General features: G+C 38.4%; 1 protein-coding gene and 1 pseudogene across 31 annotated transcripts in view; both read left to right on the forward strand.

The window, feature by feature from the left end:
- LOC100519166 (uncharacterized) overlaps positions 1-25,531 on the forward strand; it is a 191,758-nt gene that overhangs the window by 105,198 nt on the left and 61,029 nt on the right. The gene's annotated exons all lie outside the window — the stretch shown is intronic.
- LOC146404467 (jupiter microtubule associated homolog 2 pseudogene) lies at positions 20,488-21,343 on the forward strand (annotated as a pseudogene).

A 25,531-nucleotide genomic window follows, 5' to 3' on the forward strand; every position in this document is an offset into this window, starting at 1 on the left:
AACAATGGACAGATCAAACAAAAAATCAATAAGGAAACACAGGCCCTGAATGATGCATTAAACCAGATGGACTTAATAGATATTTATAGGACATTCCATCCAAAAGCAACAGAATACACATTCTTCTCAAGTGCACATGGAACGTTCTGTAAAATGGATCATATCCTGGGCTACAAATCCAACCTCAGTAACTCTGAGAAAATTGAAATCATACCAAGCATCTTTTCTGACCACAATGTTATATGACTGGAAATCAAAACAAGAAAAAATCTGCAAAAAACACAAACACATGGAGACTCAACAGCATGCTACTAAACAACCAATGGATCACTGAAGAAATCAAAGAGGAAATTAAAAAATACCTAGCAGCAAATGACAACGAAGATACGACACTCCAAAACCTATGGGATGCAGCAAAAGCCATTCAAGAGGAAAGTTTATAACAATACAAGCCCACCTCAGGAAATAAGACAAAGCTCAAAGAAACAAGCTAACTTTACCTCTAAAGCAGCTCAGGAGAGAAGAACCAACAGGACCTAAATTTAGCAGAAGGAAGGAAATCCTAAATATCAGAGCAGAAATCAATGAAATAGAAACAAAACCATAGAAAAGATCAATGAAACAAAAAGCTGGTTCTTTGAAAAGATCAACAAAATTGATAAATGCTTAGCCAGACTTACTGAGCAAAATATAGAGAGGACTCAATAAAATTAGAAATGAAAAAGGAGAAGTAACAACGGACATCACAGAAATACAAAGGATCATAAGAGATTACTATATGCAACTATATGCCAATAAAATGGAAAACTTAGAAGAAATGGACAAATTCTTAGAAAGGTACAATCTTCCAAGACTAAACCAAGAGGAAATAGAAAAGATGAATGGACCAATCACAAGAACTGAACTTGAAACTGTGATTAAAAAACTTCCAACAAACAAAAGTCCAGGACCACATGACTTCACAGGTGAATTCTATCAAACATTTAGAGAAGACCTAACACCTCTCCTTCTGAAACTATTCCAGAAAACTACAGAGGAAGGGATACTCCCAAACTCATTCTATGAGGCCACCATCACCCTGATACCAAAACCAAAGATACCACAAAAAAGAAAACTACAGGCCAATTTCACTGATGAACATCGATGCCGAAATCCTCAACAAAATACTAGCAAACTATATCCAACAATACATTAAAGGATTATACATCATGATCAAGTGGGAAGCAAGGGATCTTCAATATCTGCAAATCCATCAGATATAATATAATGTGATATACCACATTAACAAACTGAAGAAGAAAAACAATATGATCCTCTCAATAGACACGGAAAAAGCCTTTGAAAAAATCCAACACCCATTTCTGATAAAAACCCTTCAGAAAGTGGGCATAATGGGAACTTACCTCAACATAATAAAGGCCACATATGACAAACCCACAGCGAACATCATTCTCAATGGTGAAAAGCTGAAAGAATTCCTGCTGAGATCAGAAACAAGACAAGGATGTCCACTCTCACCACTACTCTTCAATATAGTTTTGGAAGTCCTAGCCACGGCAATCAGAGAAGTAAAAGAAATAAAAGGAATCCAAATTGTAAAGGAAGAAGTAAAACTATCCCTATTTGCAGATGCCATGATACTATACCTAGAGAATCCTAAAAACTCTACCAGAAAACTGTTAGAGCTCATCCATGAATATGACAAAGTTGCAGGATACAAAATTAACACAAAGAAATCAGTTGCATTTCTATACACTAACAATAAAAGATCAGAAAGAGAAATTAGGGAAGCAATCTCGTTTACCATCACATCCAAAAGAATAAAATACCTAGGAGTAAACCTGCCTAAAGAGACAAAAATCCTGTACTCTGAAAACTATAAGCCACCGATTAAAGAAATCAAAGATGACACACAAATAGATGGAAAGACATACCATGCTCTTGGATTGAAAGAATCGATATTGTCAAAATGACTGTACTACCTAAGGCAATCTACAGATTCAATGCAATCCCTATCCAATTACCAAGGACATTTTTCACAGAACTTGAACAAAATAGTTTAAAGTTTGGAAACACGAAAGACCCAAAATAGCCAAAGATATCCTGAAAAAGAAATATGGAGCTGAAGGAATCAGTCTCCCAGACTTCCGACTATACTACAAAGCAACAATCATCAAAACCACATGGTACTGGCACAAAGACAGAAATGTAGATCAGTGGAATAGGATAGAAAGCCCAGAATTAAACCCACGCACCTACAGCCAACTCATCTATGACAAAGGAGGCAAGAACATATGATAGAGAACAGACAGCTTGTTCAATAAGTGTTGCTGGGAAAATTGGACAGCCACATAGAAAAGAATGAAATTAGAACACTCCCTAACACTATATACAAAAATAAACTCCAAATGGATTAAAAGACCTAGATATAAGACCAGACACTATAAAACTCTTAGGGGAAAACCTAGGTCAAACAGTCTCTGACATAAATGACAGCAGCGTCTTCGCAGATCCACCTCTTCAAGTAATGACAGTAAAAACGAAAATAAACAAATGGGATCTAATCAAACTTCAAAGTTTCTGCACAGCAAAGGAAACCCTAATTGAAATGAAAAGAAAACCCACAGAATGGGAGAAAATCTTTGCAAATGAATCGACTGGCAAGGGATTCATCTCCAAAATTTATAAACACCTTCTGCAGCTCCATACAAAAAAAAAAAAAAAATCAAAAAATGGGCAGAAGATCTAAACAGGCAATTCTCCAAAAAAAGACAGAGAGATGGCCAGAAAACACATGAAAAGATGTTCGTCACTCATTCTTAGAGAAATGCAAATCAAAACCACGATGAGGTACCAACTTAAACCAGCCAGAATGGCCATCATCCAAAAGTCTACAAACAATAATTGCTAGAGAGGGTGTGGAGAAAAAGGAACACCAGTACACTGTTGGTGGGATTGTACATTGTGCAACCACTATGGAAAGCAATATGGAAATTCCTCAGAAAACTAAACATAGAACTCCCATTTGATCCAGCAGTCCCACTCCTGGGCATCTATCCAGAGAAAACCATGACTTGTAAAGACACATGTACTCTGATGTTCATTTCAGCACTACTTTCAATAGCCAAGAGATGGAAACAACCTAAATGTCCATCAACAGAGGAGTGAATCAAGAAGATGGGGTACATATACACAATGGAATAGTACTCAGCCATTAAAAAGAATGAAATACCAGCATTTTTAGCAACATGGATGGACCTAGAAACTATCATGCTAAGTGAAGTCAGCCATATAATGAGACACCAACATAAAATGCTTTCAATGACATGTGGAATCTGAAGAAATGACAGACTGAACTTCTTTGCAGAACAGATGCTAACTCACAGACTTTGAAAAACTTATCGTCTCTGGAGGAGATGGTTTGGGGGTGGGGGGATGTGCTTGGGTTGTGGGATAGTAATCCTGTATCATTGGATTGATATCATTATACAACTAAAGATGTGATTAAGAAAAAAAAGACTCACTCTCACAATGAGCGGGGCAGCCATCCCTTGTCTGTGCAAAGGAATGAGGATTTTCCTGGAAAGAGGGCTTCAGAGCTAGCAGAGAATGTGCAGTCTTTGCATTCAAAGGGGGTGAGTGGATCACACTCATTCATAGCTTGTCCCTGCACTCAGTGGCAGTAAGGGGAGGAAAATGATCAAATGAATAGTGGAGTATGTGAGTAAAAGCCAGGAAGTGTGAAGAGAGCAAACAGGGAGTAGGTGTGGTAGCCGGTGTGGAACATGGGAGAACACTTTGTCTTAGTGGCTTGTTGAGGGTTTAGGGTGAAGAGTTAATGGTTCACCTCTTGAGAGGCTTGTAAGTCAATGAAACAAGGCACATGTTGGTTATAAGTGGGGTGAGAACAGGAGAGCTGATGAAATATGCATGTGAAATGATTGAACCCTCCCCTTCTCCCTCTCTGCTGCATATATGCAGAGAGTCCATCCCTAAAGAAAGCAAATGTGATTGTGTCAAAATTATAAGGACATCATGGAATTCCCATCATGGCTCAGTGGTTAATGAATCTGACGAGCATCCATGAGGATGCAGGTTTGATCCCTGGCCTTGCTCAGTGGGTTAAGGATCCAGTGTCACCGTGGGCTGTGGTGTAGGCCACAGACAAGGCTCAGATTCTACATTGCTGTGGCTGTGGCTGTGGCTGGCAGCTACAGCTCTGATTTGACCCCTAGCCTGGGAGTGTCCATGTCCCACAGGTGCAGCCCTAAAAAAGCAAAAAAAAAAAAAAAATTATAAGGATGCCATATCCATTAAGTACATTGTAAATGTATCAATTAACATACATGCTGGGAATGTGTATTTGCAACAGATAGCAATGGCTCAAGATTTGTATTTATAATCAATACAGAATTGCTACACATTAATATAAATGACACACAACCCAGCCACAGAGTGGTGAGAAGGTGTAGATTTGTGGAAAGGAATCAGCCTGATGAGTGCTTGTGAAAACTGAAATTAAATAATACTGCGGAGTTCCCGTCGTGGCGCAGTGGTTAACGAATCCGACTAGGAACCATGAGGTTGCGGGTTCGGTCCCTGCCCTTGCTCAGTGGGTTAATGATCCGGCGTTGCCATGAGCTGTGGTGTAGGTTGCAGACGCAGCTCGGATCCCGCGTTGCTGTGGCTCTGGCATAGGCCGGTGGCTACAGCTCCGATTCAACCCCTAGCCTGGGAACCTCCATATGCCGCGGGAGCGGCCCAAGAAATAGCAACAACAACAAAAGACAAAAAAGACAAAAAATAAAAAAAAAATAAATAATACTGCCTCAACAAAAATAAAGAAAGAAATAAATAAAACCCTCTTCAGTTTTTCAAATTCTCTTTAATGGTATATCTGCTGGGATAGAATATCCATCTTTGGAGTTCCTGTCGTGGCTCAGTGGTTGGCAAATCTGACTAGGAACCATGAGGTTGCAGGTTCGATCCCCGGCCTTGCTCAGTGGGTTAATGATCTGGCATTGCCGTGAGCTGTGGTGTAGGTCTCAAACGCAGCTTGGATCCCGAGTTGCTGTGGCTCTGGCGTAGGCTGATGGCTACAGCTCCGATTCGACCCCTAGCCTGGGAACCTCCGTATGCTGTGGGAGTGGCCCAAGAAATGGCAAAAAAAGACAAAAAAAAAAAAAATAAAACAATATCCATCTTCATTAATTTAAATAGTAAAGATGAATGTTAAGACCCCAGCAGAATCACTAGAACATGACAACATTCTAAGTTGTCCCACCCTTGCTTAAAGTTATCCAGTGGCAGTCACATAGCAATTTTGTAAAATCTATCAAAACTATTGCATAAATATTTTGAATTTGTCCTACTTACTACTTTCAGATTCATCTTCCTGAATGCTAGATTTAGATTATTATTTGGGATGAACTAATATAATTTCTTCAATTTAAAGAAAGTTGAGAATCAGAGTTTAGAACTCTAAGGTGTGTGTATAACTCATGCATGAAAGAGGTGGAAATAAAATGAATTCCCTTTAAATTAAATGATCTTTCAAATATATCAAATGCTTGCATGTAATGATCTTGACAGAGAAAAAAATAAATAAATAAATAGAAATTTATTTATATTCTAAATACCCACTCTGGATATAACAAGGTAATATTTCCATGATCTTTCTGATATAACATATTGCTAACCCCGTTTGACATTTAATTATGTACTATCACAATATTTTCACACTGAATTATTTGTAATATTATTTTTTAATTTCCATGTATCTTGTCTCTTAAACCAATTATAAATTTCTTTAGAACAAAGTCATGTGTTTTTGGTTGCTCCTAATTCATGAGTGTATGCAAGACAGTCTCTGAAATTAAAAAGTGACTGACCTAGGAAAGTTTTAGATGGAATGACACATTGAGAGTGGGAAAGATGTTATGGAGAGAGAAACTTTCCTGGATTTTTCATTGTTCCTGTTGAAGGCCTTAGTTGTCTGGGACATGGGGATATATGTGATATAAAGCCGGGGACTGTTTGACTTCACTTCCCCTAGAAATTTCTTGATATATTGTAAGAATTAGATCTGTAGTCAATATCTGATTAATTGATCTGATCTCAAAGGATCACATAAGGCTTTCTCTCTTCCTGAAAGGGCCAAATGCTTACAGCCTGGCTGGACAAGGTTCCTAGGTGCTGGGGAGACTGGAAGATTATTTAAGTATTTATCTTTCAAAAGAAAAGAAGCCCAGAATTTAGAGACAATACTTCGTTGTACTATATAGAAAAGCCTGAGGTTATCTGACTCCCAGAAATATTTTGTTCATATACCAAAGATTGGAGATAGGATTCAGGCCCATTAGTTTCCATGGAGGTTCTCTTAGGAAGGGAAGGAAACACCTCCTCTTTCCTCTTTATAAGCAGAGAAGAATCATTTATCTTTGTTGTTTGCCTTTGGGGGTATTCAGCTACTTTTGTAGGAAAGATGGCTTGGCTCTCATCCTGTCCCTAAGACTAGGACCAGACAAAGGGAAACCAACACATGTAGCATTTCCCATAAAGTGTTCTAGAACACTGCATGTGTACGTTCAGGATAAAATTAATAAAGGTGAATATTAAAAACTCAACAAATGTCAGTAAAAAATGTTCAAGGGCATCATGTAGAACTTAAAATGTGGGAACTCAATTTCAAAAAAAAAGCAAAACTATAAATACAGTCACTGTGTATGGGTGAATATCTGTAATTTAATTTATCATTGGTCTATATATATATTTCTGTGTACTTTTATCTTTGTTGATTTCCTTCTACAATTTCATTAGGTCACATTCTTAGGGCAACATTGAAGAGTATAGAAACTTAAGATGATACAATAAGTAAATAATGCCTTCATTTATTACTTAAGAACACTAAACTATCTTCTAAAATGTGCACAAGAAAACTGAACACAATTCAATTAAGGAAAAAGTGGCAAATAAAAATCAAATATCTATTAGAAAAAAACATTTACCTCTAAACTAAAGCTGTAATATCTTGCACTGTCATTTGCTCACAACTTAGTTCTATGTTCCTAAGTAATACCAGTAAGTTAAAAAGAAAGTCAATTGTTAAGATTTATATTATTGAGAATTTTAAGGAAGGAAACCATATAGAAAAAAAATACGGCATTTCTTTCTTCTCTGTATTTAAAATACGAGCGTCTTTTTTTTTTTTGTCTTGTTGTTGTTGTTGCTATTTCTTGGGCCGCTCCCAAGGCATATGGAGGTTCCCAGGCTAGGGGTTGAATCGGAGCTGTAGCCACCGGCCTACACCAGAGCCACAGCAACTCGGGATCCGAGCCGCGTCTGCAACCTACACCACAGCTCATGGCAACGCCGGATCGTTAACCCACTGAGCAAGGGCAGGGACCGAACCCGCAACCTCATGGTTCCTAGTCGGATTCGTTAACCACTGCGCCACGACGGGAACTCCTGTATACGAGCGTCTTTAATGCCATGTCAGACCTAGAATTAAAAGTTGAAAATGCACAAAAACCAAACACACAAATCAATACATAAGAGGATTTTAGTTTTGAATACATTGTCTGAAGAACATAAAATTGAGTAATGGACTAGAGAATGACCATGGAGATGTGTATTGACAAGCAATTGAAGCTGCCTTTCATTTAGACACAAAATTGGTATATATAATGTTGAAGAAGTCAGAGAATTCTGGAGAAGCCTGCAGAACTTGGGCTCAGAAAAATGGCACCGGAATGAGGGATACTAGGCAGGCATATCCATAGGTGGAGGCAAGCCTTTGCACCAGTATCCTGCCCAGGTGGCTCCTGGCTCTGAGGACACAATGTGCTCTCTGGCCCTGCTGGTGCTGCAGTCCTAGGAAACCCTGTGTTGCTGCTGCTACACCTCTCAGAATGCATTTTCCCTTGTCCTGGTTGTTGCCAGAGCACTTGATTCAAAGTGTGAATCTAATTAGCTCAGATTGGATCAATGTGGCCTTCAGGAAACTGAGGAAATGAATATCTGGGGTTTTCTTTATTAGGAAACAGGTTCTGCCTCTCAGAAATCACTAAGCAACATAAGATTTTGGTCAGATGGAAATGAGGGGTGGGGGGTATGGAAGAGGGGAAAAAGGGGGGAAGGGGAGGTGGGAAGGAGAGAGGGAGGAAGAAAGGGAGAGAAATGCATGCCTCAGGGTGTATAGGAACTCCTGAGTAGAACTGAGACCCCACTGACATACAGGGACCACCCACTAATAGACTCAAGATAACTGCTTTGTAGGCATCATGAACAGCAAATACAGCCTACCTGAGATGGAAATAAGATTGAAGTGTTTAAATAATAGAAAAACAGCATGGCCTTTGTGAGTGGAGCAAAAGGGTTGGCTCCCCTTTTGTGGCTGATGTGGATGGTGAGGCAGTTAGGACCCTCAGACTCTTGAGTCATTGAAATCCACAATAAGACTTTGGATTTTGTCTATGGGAAGATACTAATATGTACTGTTGCTTTGGGTTTTTGTTTGTTTGTTTTTGTTTTTGTATTTTGATTTGTCCTTTAATTATTATTTTATTGTAGAAGAATGGCTTAAATGACTTAGTTTGAAAGTTTTACTCTGTACGCTTGGTGGAAATTGACTATTGAGACACAGGAGTGGAAAGAGGTTAATTAATTAGGAGCCTTTTGAATTATTTAAAGGAAAGTACACATATAGCAGCTTGGACTGGAGTAGTCATGGGAAAACTGTTGAAATAATAAAATGCAGTCTCACAGTCAAAAGTCTGGCTGGTAGGGAGCCTGAGAGAGTGAATGAGAGATAGAATACTTTTGAAATGTATGTCTTCAATAAATGTGTAGATAACATGTATTCTAAATTGAGGTTGGGGCTTGAATTAGAGCATTCGAAGGGGATGGGTAAACAAATGGTGTGTCATGGGAACTTTTTTGATTTATAAAAATGATTTTATTATAGTTGATTTATAATGGTCTGTCAGTTTCTTCTGTACTGCAAAGTGACCCAGTTTTATATATATATATATATATTCTTTTTTTGCATTATCCTCTGCCATGTTCTATCACAAGTGATTGAGCATAGTTCCCTGTGCTGTACAGCAGGATGTCATAGCTTATCCATTCCAAATGCAATAGTTTGTATCTATTGACCCCAAACTTCCAGTCCATCCCACTTCCTCCTCCTGCCCCTCCCCCTCCCTTGGCAACCACAAGCCTGTTCTCCATGTCCATGAGTTTGTTTATTTTCTGTAGACAAGTTCATTTGTGCCATATATTAGATTCCAAATATGTGCTATCATGTGGTATTTGTCTTTCTTTTTTTGACTTGACTCACTTCACTTAGCATGAAAGTCTCCAGCTCCATACATGTTGCTGAAAATGACATTATTTTTTATGGCTGAGTAGTATTCCATTGTTTATATGTACCATGTCTTGTTAATGCATTCATCTGTCCTTGTTGGACATTTAGATTGTTTCCATGTCTTGGCTGTTTTGAGTAGTGCTGCAGCGAACATAGGGGTGCATGTCTCTTTTTCAGTGCAACATTTGACATGGATATACAAACACCTAAGTGAGTATGTAGGGTCAGTAGTTGGAGATAAAAATCTAGAGGTCAAATAATAAATCAGGATTGAAGTCCTATAGTTCAATGGTAGACATAAATAGCTTTATTTAGAGCTATTTCAGAAAGAGCTTGAGAAGAGATGTACTTCCTCAGATATTTAAAGGCATATCCAGTATTTGAGGCTTATCAAAAACTGCAGGTGAAGTTAATGACAGAGAAGAAGACAGAAAGAGAATGGGTTTTGACAAAAAAATAGTAGAAATGGGGCAAAGATTTTTGACAAGCAGAAAACTATGAGGGCTTTGGATATCCAGTGGGTTTTGAAAATACAGTGTATTTGGTTGTTTTGTAATAATGCTAAGGGATGATATGAAAATTAAAGTATTCTAGGAGTTCTCCAGTGCCACAGATGGTTAAGGGTCTAGCGTTGTTACTGGAGCCACTTGGGTCACTGCTGTGGTGTGGGATCGATCTCTGGCCTGTGAACTTCCACATGCCTCAAATGTGGCCAAAAAATTAAAATATTCTATTCAGATGAGCTGAAGATGGAACATGTAACTTTGCTAAGAAATTTGTTGCTCATCTATGTAGTCTAGAGATATATGAGCCTGGTTAATTGAAACCATATCTGGTTTTGTTAATTATAATTACTGAAGTTCCCATAGCATGACCAGGAAGTACAATGTTATTTTTATCCTCAGTCTTGTGAGGCAGATGATATAAGAACAAAACAATTTGTATACAAACATGTGGAATGATTAATCCAGAATTTAATGTGGTTTAACCTGTTTTCCAGACCCAGTAAATGGCTGAACCAGAATTCTTTTTTTTTAAATATATTTTTATATATTTGAACCAGATTTCTAACCTATCTTTTTCTTTCTAGGTCTAATGTTCTTTCTATAACACAATGCCTTTTGTTCTTAACAAATGCATATTTTTATTATTATTATTATTGTAAGTTAATGCACTGTTTTCAAGAGACTGAAAAAACTGCCTGATTAAGAGCTTGCATATTGACATCAGGTTGCCCATATATGATTTCTAGATTAGCCATTAAATCCATCTGTGTGACCTTGGAAATTGACCTTTCTAAGGGTCAATTTCCTCACCTGTGAAAGTGTATTAACAATGTTTCCTTCATGGTATCACTTTAATGTTAAAGTGAAATAAAAGTGTCAGATTTATGCCATGCTAAACTTCTCTGATCAAAAATTTTTTAAAATAATGAAATGATAATTATTTAAATAATGAATTGGGTCCCTTTTTATGTCTTTTGGGGGGGGCTGCACTCACAGCATATGGTAATTGCCAGGCTAAGGGTCGAATTGGAGCTACAGCTGCTGGCTTACACCATAGCCACAGCATCATGGGATCCGAGCCCCATCTGCAACTTACACAGCAGCTCACAGCAATGCTGCATCCTTACCCAACAGAGTGAGAAGGGATCTAATCCATGTTCTCATGGATACTAGTCAGGTTCATTTCCACTGAGCCCTCATAGGAACTCCAGAACTGGATCCCTTTTAAAAGGCACTTAACATCATCTTTTTTTTTTTTTTTTCTCTAAAGTATTTAACAAAGTAGCAGAATTTTAAGATTATTTCCAAATTCAAAGACTAATTACAGGTTTTGGTTATTTTAATACTGAGATTAAGAATATTATTACAATCATAACATCTTCAGAAATGCAGACTTTATTTTGTCTTTTTGACATTTTCTTGGGCCGCTTCTGCAGCATATGGAGGTTCCCAAGCTAGGGGTCCAGTCAGAGCTGTAGCCACTGGCCTATGCCAGAGCCACAGCAATGCAGGATCTGAGCCGCAAATGCAACCTACACCACAGCTCTCGGCAATGCCGGATCCTTAACCCACTAAGCAAGGCCAGGGATGGAGCCCACAACCTCATAGTTCCTGGTCAGATTTGTTAACCACTGTGCCACGATGGGAACTCCCAGAAAATGCAAACTTTTAAAAGAATGAATTCCAGGATTTTTTACTGAAATGTCTTCATAGGCTGTTATTGAATAAGTTTGAAATAACTATAATTTTTCAGATATCTACTTACTTATGAACCCAGAAACATTTGTTTTATGCCATAATTAAGCAGTAAAAGCTGTGCTTTAATTATTTAAGTTCAAAGGTTATACTTTTTGTGGTAATTACACTGGTTCAAAATTCTGAACATAATTATAGCAACTAATGAGACTGTTTCTCTGCTCTGTATAACAGGTACCATTTATAACCAGTTATTTAGAGAATTCCTAGGACTTATTTTCAGTTAGGATATTTGAGATAATTAAAAGTTTATCTGCACTCTAGAATAAAAGTAATTGATAGCAGATGTGAATGAAGAAAGTTTGTTTTTCTCTGAAAATAGTGCAATAGTTGTTTCAGTGGGAAAATACAATATCAACTGATTGTGGGATTAATATATTATCTGCCAAGCACCATAATACATAATGAATCCAAAACAAAAGCAGCTCTTTTAGAAATGGTATCTGGAATAAATGTTCCAGGATCATCTAAGTAGGTAATGTGGCCAGATGTGTGAGGCACTTAGGTCCCATTGATCTCTATGACTTCTCTGTTTCTTAACTCACTATACAGAACACAGTCAACACTGAGTGACAGTATGAAGTAAAGCATATCACAGCCTTTTGCTCGCACACATTCAAAGGATTTTCTCATAAGATCCATAGTGTAACCACAAAACATCCTGATGTATTCACCCTTTGGACCTGATATCACAAAATCAACACCACCCATCACCACTGCCTAGTCATGAAATTCCTATTCAGTCATTGCTCCACAATGCTGCTAATGCTTACCTTCTTACAACGTGGAATTTCTTTGGTCAAAGGAAGAAAATTCATAGGCTTACATTTTTTTTCAATGCTTTTACCAGGCGTGTATCTTGATCTTCTCTAAATTACAGACACTCTCCACCACATTACTTTCATCTGTGCATTAGATGAATCCAGTGGTAGAGTAAATAGGAATATTTGAACATAGCCTAAGGAAGGCCAAGAAAAACCCAGGATAATGTACTAGAAACAACATGGTTCTTAACATCAAATATACTTGCCCTTTTGCAAGTCATTTAGTGTTTCCAAATATCATTTGGTATATCTGTGAGATAGACGTGATTTTTTTTTTTTTTGTAAAATCTAATATAGGAGATCTACTAGGCCAAAGCTACTGCACAGTAACTCTTTGACAAATGATAATTCTCTGGCTTCTTTCCTCTCTACTCCATCGCCACTGCTGTATCCTGCCAGGTGCTAAGTATAAAATGAAGACTACTGGAGGATGTTGGGGGAAGATAAGGCAAATAGGCATTTGGGTTTTGGAGGGCTTTTGGTTTTGGTTTTTGTAAAATCCTTAAAGCCTTTCTAATTATATACAGAGTTGAAGATATGAATCTGCAAGTTATTAGTAACCTCTGGGAAAATTTACATCCTTCCTGAATGTAAAAACACTAAAAATTGGTGGTGGGGAGATAAACTTTACTGTATTTTAAAAGTTTGGTACTTAAATAGTTTGAGATTTTATAAATTTTGTCTTCAGTGTCTATGACATATTTTTCACTTGAGAAAAATGATCATAACCCATTACTTATATATACAAAGGAAAATAATGAGAGGACTATGCTTCCAAATATGGATAACATTTTAGAGAAGCTTCTTAACTAACAGAGAAAATTCTGTAGATCACTCCTTATTATGCTGAAACAAGAGATGTAGGATGAAAGGATAGGAACAATTTAGATTAGTGGGATTAATATCACTTAATTTCTATCAGCATGAGCTATCATTTTTTCATTTAGAATTAGAGTTTGACCCAAGATTGTTTGCTTCACCATGTATAATAACACCCTTTATTTAAAGGAATACATTCCAGTATTTAAAGTTTAGAAATTTTACATCTTTATTAATTCTGAAAAATTAATGTTTATATCCTAAAATTCATAATTTCTATATTTTCTTTTTCAAACGAATCTTGTAAAATTATTTCATAGAACTCCAATATATGTTATTAATAGATCATATATATGTAAGTGCATTGGTTGAGAAACTCATTTAATCAGATGAGCATTTTACTAAAATGACAGTAAAATGTATTTTGAGCTACTTTATCACTTTCAGGAAGTGAACATTGTGTTTGGTAAATCAATACAACAATTTATTGGGCAAAGGATACAAACCGCCAGTCACAAGGTGAATTAATTTTTGAGAATCTAATGTATGATATGATGTCTACACAGTTGACCTTGAACAACACAGGTTTGAACTGTGCAGATCCACTTACTTATACATGGATATTTTTCAGTAGCAAACACCACAGTGCTGCATGGCCATGAGTGTTCAAATCTCAGGATGTGAGAGAATCCTGGACACAGAGAGCTAAATATAAGTTCCACTTCATTTTTCAAAGGCCACCTGTAGGTAGCACCACCATATTGTCTACTTGAAAGCTGCCAAGAGAGTATGTCTTACAAGTCCTCACTATGGCAGGGGAAGAAAAGGTAACCTTGTGTAGTGATCAGTGCAGTAACTAACCTTATCATGGTAATCATTTTGCAGTGCTCACGTATGTCAAATCACCACAGTGTACATCTTAAACTTACACAATGTTATGTGACAATTAAGTCTCGATAAATGTGGGGAACAATGAAGAGAATTTGACACATGGAAAAATGTGTGTAGACAATTGTGCAAACATTCTAAAAGAGAGTGGGCAAAAATGTTGAATGATGATGTGATTCCACTCACCGTTTGATAACAGGTAGCAGACTGTGTGGAAGAAATTGTACTTGGAGCAAGATAGGGTCATTTGACTATAAGTGGAAAACAAAGAGTAATAGCCAAAAGGGCAGTTAAGAACTCACTGCACTCTCACCATAGAACAATTGATTTTCTACTTTTATGGATCAGATGGGCTTGTTCAATATTAAAGAATATATTTGGTGAGATACAGAGTACAAAGAATGAAGAATGAAGAAATTCAGAGTTCCTATCATGACACAGGGAGGTCACATCATGGTGCAGCAGAAACTAATCCACCTGGGAACCATGAGGTTGCAGGTTTGATCCCTGGCATCACTCAGTGGGTTAAAGATCCAGCATTGCTGTGAGCTTGTGGTGTAGGTTGCAGACATGGCTCAGTTCTGGCATGGCTGTGGCTGTGGTGTAGGCCAGTGGCTACAGCTCCAATTTGACCTCTAGTCTGGGAACCTCCATATGCTGTGGGTATGGCCCTGAAAAAAAAAGCAATAAATAAATAAATAGATAGATAAATAAATAAGTTCTACATATTGATGAAAAATATAAAAGTAACTGGTAAAACTCATGAACAGTCAATTTATCAAAGCAGGGCTCATCTCATGAAGATATATTGTCAAGGAAATGCAAACTAAGTTATATATAAAATAATGTCTTTGAGCCAATTCAGCAAACATTGATATCTGATAATATCAAAAATGTTGATGTGTGATCTTTTCCCCTAAGTTCTTAAAGCAAAGGGAATGTGTTAACTGACAAGAATAACAACTTAATAATGAATTTGAAGTCCTTTATTAAGGGAAAAGTAATCCATGGATTGGGAAGGGGGTTGGGGGAGGAGTACCATGCCTCACAAGCGGGGGATGGAACTTTCCTCCTGGGGATTTTGGGTGAGAGTGAGTTTCCTAGAGCCTTACAAAAGGCAATGTGGAAACAGGGCATGATTGGCTAGGAGGTGGGGATTTCCTGCTAAGGCTAGAAGGTCCTATTTTCTCAGGTGAGGGAAGCTAGCTGATGCTGAGTTGGAGGGTTGTGACAAGTATTAGATGTCCTTGACAGTGAAGTTTTCTATAAGCATAGGTTGACCTGAGTTTAGATTTGTAATGTGGGCTGGGCCTCATGGTGGCCTTCACTGTGTGGGCCTCGATATGTGAATTAACTTTATCATGGGTGTTCTTGTTAAAGTCAAAGGTGAATGGGGGATTTTTTGGCAGGTTGGAGGTGCAATTAGAAGCACTTTAAAGTCCTACTAAATCCTAATTTAATATCTTTGGAGCAAAATATTCTTAAAGAATTTATCAAAATTTTAATGTGGCATATCATTGAATATCTTTTTATATTCAAGTATAATCAAAGTGACCTTGTTCTAACTATACAGGCATAATCTAGTCCCATGAAGTCATAGTACTAAGACTTTTCAGTGCCTGTGATATGAAAGAATGGGTTATGCTGTAGTACTCACAAAAATATATAATGCCAGATAAAATGTAACAAAAATGTTTGTTAAAAAGTATGCCTGGGGTTACAAAAGAAAAGGAAATTCCCATATTTCAGAAGACAATAAATTGCTGAAAACTGTAGCTTTGACTCATGAGCTAGCATTTCTGCAGCTATGCTGGGGATTATTGGATCCACTTAGTCCTTGGGCTTCACGTCCACACGGGACTGGGACAGAGGCTTGGAGACTCAGTGGAGAATTGAATACAGTGCCCAAACATCATTCCAGAATGAGGGAAAATAAAATCCTACAGTTCATAATAACCATAGTTAGCATCGACAAAAGTATTGAAGGATATTCTTCATAAAAAATGTAGGAGTGGAAGGCAATTAGTAATGATGACGGGGGAAAGGGCACTTAATGGTGACAAAAGTCAATAATGAGTTCCCATTGTGGCTCAGTGGAAACGAACCTGACTAGTATCCAGGAGGATGTGGGTTCAATCCCTGGCCTCCCTCAGTGGCTAAGAATCCAGCTTTGCTGTGAGCTGTGGTGTAGGTCACAGACACAGCTTGGATGCAAGTTCAATCCCTGGCCTTGCTTAGTGGGTTAAGGATCTGGCATTGCCATGAGCTGTGATATAGGTTGCAGATGTAGCTCTGATCTTGCATTGCTGTGGCATAGGCTGGCAGCTACAGCTCTGATTAGACCCCTGGCCTGGGAACTTCCATATGCCACAGGTGTGTCCCTAAAAAGACAAAAAGACCAAAAACAAACAAACAAACACTTGATGATGAGGGTGACAGCACTAAAAGAGAAAATTTCCAGGCACAAGAACCTCCTCTGTCTACATCACATTGGACCTGTAGGTCACTGAAACATGCAGTGGCAGTGAGCAAAAGCCTCTGATCCCCAAATTACCCTGAATGCCCCTTACTGGCAAAAATAGATAAAATTTGCCCTCACAGAGCTTACATGGCATAGAAAAGAGAAAGAAAATGAATTATATGCATAAAAAATAAGTACATAATATTGTTATAAGGCTATAAGAGTTATAACATTAGGCCAGGGTCAGGTACACTGAGAGTGGTAAGAGTAAGGCTTGAAATTCCAAGTGAGGTTTTCAAGACATTACTCTAGGTGAAGTTAGCATTGAGGAAAATCTTAAAGTCACTGAAGGAGTTAAACATTGCATGTCTGGGGGAAAAAATTATTCCATGAAGAAGAAAAGTAAGTAAAAATGCACTAAGATTAGAGTGTATCTAGTTTGGTCAAGGAAGAGCAGAGAGGCCAAAGAGCCTGGAGCAAAGTTAGCAAAAGAGAGAAAAAAGACATATAAGATCAGAGAGTTAATGGAATCAGGCAAGTGGGGCCAGACCTTGGTCATGATTTTGGTTTTGACTTAGCATAGAAAAGAGAACTCTCTGGAGGGTTCTAAGAAGGAAAAGTGACTTATCTTGTACTTTAAAGGGATCAGTCCAGCTTCTGTGTAATAATAGATAAGGCATGTTTGAGGAAGAGGGTGGTCTGGGAGAGTTCAAGTTAGGATTTTATCACAGGAAACCAGGTGAGACATGATGATAGCTTAGGTCTGCTGATAAAAGATGGTAAGGATGATAAAAAGACAGACAAATAATTTGTCCTTCTTGTATATTTTCTCATGAGCAAAAAAAAAAAATTGATGAAGTGATGATAATGGAACAATGACCTCTAAATACTTAAATATAACTACCATTCTAGAATTCTCTACTAAGACAAATTATCTTTAAAAATTAAGGTCAAATTATAATGGGTTTATAATATAAGCAAGAGCTTATATGCAAGAGCTGAGAAATTTTATTAATAGCAGACTTTCGCTAAAGGAATTTCTAAAGAATGGACTTCGCATGGAAAGAAACTTACCATAAAGGTTTCAGTGGCAAATGTTTAAAAAAGAAATAACAGACCCAAAATGGAGCTAGTTGTGATGAGCCCCACATCAGCATACCAAGACTTAATACCTATGAGTTCCAGCCTCTCCCAGGAATGTCATCTTTTACCAGTTATTCTGGAATTACCTGGTTAGCTCTACTGAGGTAATCTGTCCAGTAGAACCACCATCCCCAAAAGAAGGTGACCCTGCCTGAAACAATCTGCTCTTTGTTAGAAACTTTTCTCATGTGGTGTAGGCTGGTAGCTATAGCTCTGATTCAGCAGCTAGCAAGGGGACTTCCATATGCCCTTTTTAGGTGTGGCTTCTGCCTGTAAAATCCTTCCGTTTTGTACAGCTCCTCAGACCTCCTTTCTGCTTGCCAGACAGAATGCTACTCAATTCATGAATCACTGAATGCAGCCAGTTAGATCTTTCAGTCAGTTGGATTAGGTTTTGTTTTGTTTTTTATTTTTTCTTTTTACAGCTACACCTGCAGCATATGGAAGCTCCTGGGCTAGGGGTCATATTGGAGCTGCAGCTCTGGCCTGTGTCACAGCCACAGCAACACCAGATTGAAGCCACATTTGCAACCTACACCACAGTAACACTGGATCCTTTACCCACTGAAGGAGGCCAGGGATCATACCTGTATCCTTACAAACAATGTCGGGTTCTTAACCTGCCAAGCTGGAACAGGAACTCCTGAATTATATTTTTTGTTGTTGTTGTCTTTTTGCCTTTTCTAGGGTCATTCCCGCAGCATATGAAGGAGGTTCCCATGCTAGGGGTTGAATTGGAACTGTAGCCACTGGCCTACACCACAGCCACAGCAATGCAGGATCTGAGCCAAGTCTGCAATCTACATCACAGCTCACAGCAATGCTGGATCCTTAACCCACTGAGCAAGGCCAGGGAGTGAACCCACAACCTCATGGTACCTAGTTGGATTCATTAACCACTGAGCCATGTCAGGAACTCCCTGAATTATCTTTTTTAACACAATAATTAATGTTGAAGGAATTCACATCATGGCTCAGTGGTTAATGACACTGTAGAAATGCTAAGAAAAAAATCATAATTCCAAGCCAGGGACATTAAGAAGATGTTAAAAATTTAATAAAGATATATAAGATTTAAACTAAACAAAAACTTGATATAATGAATATAAATACAACCTGACACCAAACACACGTAGAAAGTATAACATTTTCAAGCAAACATACCATAGTCATAAAAATTAATCAGCTACAAGGCAATAAGTTAAGTCTTATTGTATTCTCAGAATCAGTACCCTAAGAGCACATTCTTGACCAGAATGCAATTTTGATATTCAGTATAAAAAATATAAAGTTGATATTCAATATAAAGACATTACTCAGGAACAACCACAACACAAAACTAGTGGAAGTAAATTCACTCTTGTAAGTGACCTTTACATAAAAGAAGAAATAGTAATTAAAATTGAAAATAATATGACTGAATGGTAATGAATATACTGCAGAGTTAAAATTTTCGTTAAAGCTAAAGTAGTACTGTGTGTAAATATATATGTATATATATTTAATTTAAAGAAAGATAAAAAAATCAGTTTGGCACTTAAGTTAGAATAACAGAAAACACTAAATAAAATCAATGTAAGAAAAATATTAACTATAAAAGCAGAAAATAATAAATACAACATAAAAAATCAGTAAGCAAAATTTCATCCTTTAGAAAGACTGATAAGATGTACAAGCATTAGAAAGTGCAAAAAAATTAGAAAGTGTAAAGAGCAATAAGCTATGTTAGGAATGAAAAAGAAAACACCATGGCCTAATTGTTGCAGAGATAATATAATGTTGCAAACAGCATTATGTAATGATTAGAATAACTGAATTTCTTAATAATATTAATAATAATAATAATACCTATACAGGGCAGAATAGAAAATCTAAATAGTCTATAACAAATAAATTGAAATAGTTTTCTTTTGCCTTTTTTTTTTTTTAAGAGCCACTCCTGCAGTGTATGGAAGTTTCCAGGCTAGGGGTGGAATCAGAACTATGGCTCTAGGCCGATGCCACAGCCACAGCAACACAGGATCTGAGTCATATCTGCAACTTATACCACAGCTCGTGGTAATGCTGAATCCTTAGCCCAGTAAGCAAGGTCAGGAATCAAACCCACATCTTCATGGATACTAGTTGGGTTCATAACCTATTGAGCCACAATGGGAACTCCAGAAATAATAGTATTTTATATATAAAGAAAATACAAACCACCTAATTTTATTAGGAAAACCACCTAATTTTATTAGGAAATTATAGTATTTATTCAAGGAACACATATTGCTAAGATTATTCAGACATTTATGCTCAGTATTATTCCAATGAAATATTAATAGCAGATAAATATATGAAAAATAAAGGTTAGTCATCAATATAACAAATTTCTAAACAAAGTATTATTAGCAAATTGAATGCAATAGTGTCCAAGAGTTAGTTATGCACATGTGTCTATACTAAAAATGCAAATTAGTTCAACTTTAGAAAATAAGATTATCTATTTATAAATACAGTAAATACAGTAAAGGAAGAAAACTATTATGTGATGAGTAGGATGAGGAAGAACAGAAACTCTCCTTTAGTGCTGATGGGAATATGGATTGATACAGATACTTTACAAAACAGTTTGATGTTACACAGTGTACTGCATATTCCTTATGTTACAACCATTCTACTTCCATGAATACACCCTTACACACATGTACAAGGAAGAATTTTTATACTGGCAATGTTTGTAAAGATCACAAAAAATGAATACATTGTGGGATATGACAAAGTAATGAAATCAAATGAACTATAGTAATTTAAAACAGTACATGATTTCCCACTGTGGTGCAGAGAGTTAAGAATGCAACGGCAGGATTGGCAGGTGACATGTTCCGGGCACCGGAGACCGAGGGTGGCCAGGCTGGCTCCAGGGCCATGAAGCCCTCGGGAGAAGACTCAAGCAGTCTGTTTGGAAGTCCAGAAGAAGCTGTCCCTTCAAGCAGGCCCAATAGGATGGCATCTAACATTTTTGGACCAACCGAAGAGCCTCAGAATGTACCTAAAAGGATCAATCCCCTGGGGGCAAAGGAAGTGGTATCTTTGACAAATGAATGCCTGTGCAGACTGGACAGCATCTGAACCCCCCTGGCGGGAAGACCAGTGACATTTTGGGTCCCCGTCACTGCTGCCTCGCCCCTGGCACACCCAAACAAGGCCAAGGACCACGTGCTCCTGCATGAGGGGGAGGAGCCCACCCCTGACCTCAAGGCCTCAGCGAGTGCCTCACCCAGACTGCCCAGGCAGGAGCCAGCAAGCAAGGTGGCCCAAGGGAGGCAGCCTGCACTCAGGAGCCCGCGCCCCTGGTGGACAGCCATGAGCCCAGGCTGGGCCCATGGTCGCACTCTCACAACAAAGTCCTGAACCTGCCCGGGGGCAAGTCCAGCATCTCCTTCTACTGAGGTACCGCCACATCCCTCACTGCCAGACAAGCCTGGGAGATAGGATTTTAGATAGTTTCTTTCAGCCCAAAGGAGCGGGGTGGGGAGAGGGTCTGTGGGGGGCCTGCGGCCTGGCTCCACAGTTGTCCTGAGGCCTTGGGCTTCCAGACACCCGAGGACACAGTGCCCGTGGGAGAGGCCCCTCTGGTGGCCCAGGGAGTGGGATCTTCTCGTCTTTGGTGTGTAGTCTCATTGGGCATCCGGGAGTCACTGACACGGTTGCAGTTAGCATCTTTGGGAGAAAAAGGCAACCCCTGGTCGGTTCATGTGGGACGGAGGGGCTGGCGTGGACACCCTCAGTCTGGGGGGGTCTCTGTGGAGACCCTCAAATCCCCGGGCTGTGACCTCTGGGCTCACGGCCTCCACTCCCAGGACCTCAGTTTCTCTCTTGAGTTCCACACATTTTCTTAAAATACCTTGATTGCTTTTCCTCCGTGCCGGTGAGCAGAACACCAGAACACTGTTCTCAGTCTTAGGCTTGATGGAAAGATTCTGTAGCTGGGTCTTCCGAGGGGCCCCACGTTGCCAGGTCAAATCCTGGCCCCATCTTACCTGAGAATCGCCACCTGTCATCCATCAGAGACTGGTTTCGGACTCTTTCCAGGTGGTTTTGCTTGTGAATTGTCCCCTTTTTCTCATCGGCCTTGGGCCTACACCTTGCTCCCCACCAGTGCTGTGGATGCTCTCCCACCAGCTCCACTTCTTGTCTGCAGGGCCACTCAGCTCAGCAGGCCTTTAAACCACTGACATACGTCCAGGTAATGGGGTTATTCACGTCCTTGCTCTGTCTTCTTTATAGTCCCGTTGACAGAGATCCTCAAGAACCTTGGGTTCTTGGTTTTCAATTTGATCCTTGAGAACCTTGGGTTCTTTGGTTCGAATTCTTGACTCACGTCTAAAAAGCTGTTCTAAAGTAGCAGCTTTACATAAGTGACTATTGATGCCAGTCTGTGTGTGACGCCTTTCTAGACATGAGCTCACCACTCACATCCAGCACAGAGGAAAGAAGGCATCTTAGGCACCTGTGATATGGCTTTGCAGAACCTCTGGCCATGTAGTTTCTGATGAGGCCTGGAGGTTTGGTAGTTGGGCAGCAAGGTGGTCACGAGCCCCTCTCATGATGCTTGCCCGCAGAGATAACCTTTGATCTCTCAGGTGACATTTCTCCCTGTGCCTCTCACAGGCTACAGCATCAAGTCCTCTGATTCCCTCCTGAGGGGCCAGCAGGCAACCGGGGGCGGGGGGGGGGGCGGTCTGGGTGGTGGGGCTCTTGGTGCCTACAGAGATAACAAGTGCCAGAACAATCATCATAATCAAGATTCGGTTCCATTTCTAGTGGCCTGGACACTCAAGTGCCTGCAGGAGCCACCTGCCATGCTCCACTTCTTCCACCAGCACCCCAGGGGTCTACATGGCACTCTGCCAACTAAAGACAGACTCACTTCCAGTTGCCCTGCTGACTTAAGAGCCAAGGAACACTCTGTGTGACTCAAATACCTCCTGTCTCCATCCTTAAAATGCTTATTTGTAAAGAAGTCTGGATTCAGAATGGTTTCTCCCCATTAAAAAAAAATGTCATTAAAAGAAAAAAGAATCCAATGGCAGCAGCTCAGGTCACTGCTGAGGTATAGGTTTGATCCTGGGCCTGGGGCAGTGCATTAAAGGATCCAGAGTTGCTGCACCTGAAGCTCAGATTCAGTCCCTGAACTGGGAACTTACATATATCATAGGTGTAACCATTAAAAATGATAATAAAATAAATATAAAACAGCATGATCACATCTCCAAGACAAAACATTAAGAAATAATAGCCACAAATGAATCCATACACTGTATTTGGGATATAGTACTTAAGTAAATACAACTGCATGATTAAAGGTATAAAGAAAAGTAGAATGGGTAATAAAATATTGAGGAAAAGAGATTAAATCCTGTCAGAAAAATGCAATGACTTAAAGATGAAAATGGGCTTCAAAGACACTGCTGATATTTTTTCATCAATTAATTGAGGAGCAAGGGTAAATGATGTTTGCATTATGTATATTTTTGTATATCTTTTTATTTATAGTTGATTTACAATATTAATTTCACATGTATAACATAGTAATCCAATATTTGTATAGATTATACTCCATTTAATGTTATTCTAAAATATTGGCTATATTCCCTGTGCTGTATGTTGCATCACTGTATCTTATTTTCTTTATATATAGTAGTTTGTTTTGTGTGTGTGTATATATATGTTTAATGTCCATATTGTATATATGTGTATGTGCTTAATGTTTAATATATTCAATTATATAGTTTAGTAAGCAAGTGACTTTCAGCAGATTGAACTTTTGCTATTTATCTTCTGAGGGAATGTAATATCTTGAATCTGTTAGCTTTTACCTGTAGGCATTGGAGGGGGGCAGCATTGCTGGACTAGTTTGGGCAGAGGACAGTTTCACTGTTAATGGAGTGCACTACAGTCCCTCAGCTTAATTACCCTTAATTACCCTTATTTTTTAATTACCCTTATTTTTTAAGAATAGGATGCTCCTCACACCTATCACTCTCTTAAAAGATACATACATTGAAAATCTACATATACATATTATAGCTCTACCATACCCAAATTAAAAATGAAAATGGCACATCACTTTATAAAGTTAGAATCTCAAGGCCAGCCCTCACTCTACTAGGGAGAACAGCCAGTAAAGTTAAAACATGTTCATTTTTAGTTAAGAAAATAACAGATGCCAAGATAAATGGAGCATAGCAATAGTATGTAACCTTTGACATACATAGTAAACACAGCGCTTCCAAAATATAGCCTCTTGGCAACGTTTTACCTTAAGAAATTTAATTTGTAGTTCCAAATCTAGGCTATTTTTAAAGGATTCAAATGAACTTACATTCAAAAGTAAAGGAATGGGGAAGTTTCCTGGGTAAACATGATAAATGTAGAAAATCTATTCCTGGTGAATAATAGGTAGTGGCAGAAAATGCCACAAAAAGAAAAGTGTTAGAGCTGTCAAGTCTGCAACTGCAGAGGGGAAAATAAAAACTTCTTTACTGTCTAACCATCAGTGAGTATGTGGAAGCCAGGAGAAATCTGGCTCCTCTTCCAGCTGGAATATAAGTGAAATTAAAGGAATTAGAAGGCACAGGTTACTGCTCACCAATAGACTTGCATGCAGTACCAATCATGTAAGAAAATGTATAATTGCTCCTACTGGGACACAAAATCATTCTAACCAATATGTTCCTGCTCTCAGATATGTGAATTATGAAGAAATATTGAAGAAGTTAGGCTAGCTCTCATGGGAAATAGAATGGTAGTCACTTAATTGAAGTTTTAAACCCAGCAGGAATCAACAAAATTTTTCCAGATGAACTTCTTATATTTGTAAAATGGAAAACCAGAGGAAATGCTACCAAGATATTCATTCAAGATTAACCAGTTTATAAATCAAAGGAAGCACATCATATTATTGCCACAGGACCCTTTCTTTTACTAAATGTATTTCTTAATTTTTATTATGCCTCTTTCCTAACAGATTTGAAATCATTTGCTAAGTTACCATATAATTAGGGAATCACCTGAGACAGTTTGAAATGAATACATTGCAGTGGATGTTACACGTCACCGAGAATGAGCTGTTACAGTTGGGCTCTAAATTCGATGTGTAGCTTCATGGCACTAGACTGTGGGCACCTTGATTGCAGAACTAAGATAACATTCTTTTTTGCATCCCCACTGCCACATGACCTGAACTGAAAATATCTGAGTTAATGAATGAAATTAAATAAAAAATAAGGTATGATAAATTTTATTTATTTTTAAAAATCTTTTTGGCAGCACCTGTGTCATGTGGGAGTTCCCAGGCCAGGGATCTAACCTGCACCATAGCAGTGACCTGAGCCACAGCAGTGAGAATGCCAGATCCTTAACACTCTGTACCACCTGGAAACTCTGATAAATTTTATTTTAGAATTTTAAAGTAATGCTTGTTCAATAGATATTGAGCATATATTTGTGTGAGACATTCAGTATTGAGCAAGGCAAGATTCCTTTCCTCAGTGAGCTCATGGCTTGGTGAGTCAGAGTTAAGATAATCTCCATACGTTGTAAGGAGTTCTAAGAGAGAGCAGTTTCCAATGCTACATACACACATAAAACAGAACCTAACCAAGAGTGGAGACCTAGCAAAAAAGCTTCTTGATACATTTTGTGTGACAAATAAGTAAAAATTACCAAATTGTAAATAACATCCTGATTAGACAGATGAATACATTCATTTACAAAAGCATTT

The sequence above is a fragment of the Sus scrofa genome, chromosome 3, assembly GCF_054392235.1.
Source record: "Sus scrofa isolate SSC_HxYL_T2T_F1_AM1 chromosome 3, Sscrofa_HxYL_maternal_Yorkshire_Landrace_v2.0, whole genome shotgun sequence".
In the NCBI taxonomy this organism is placed as follows: Eukaryota; Metazoa; Chordata; class Mammalia; order Artiodactyla; family Suidae; genus Sus; species Sus scrofa.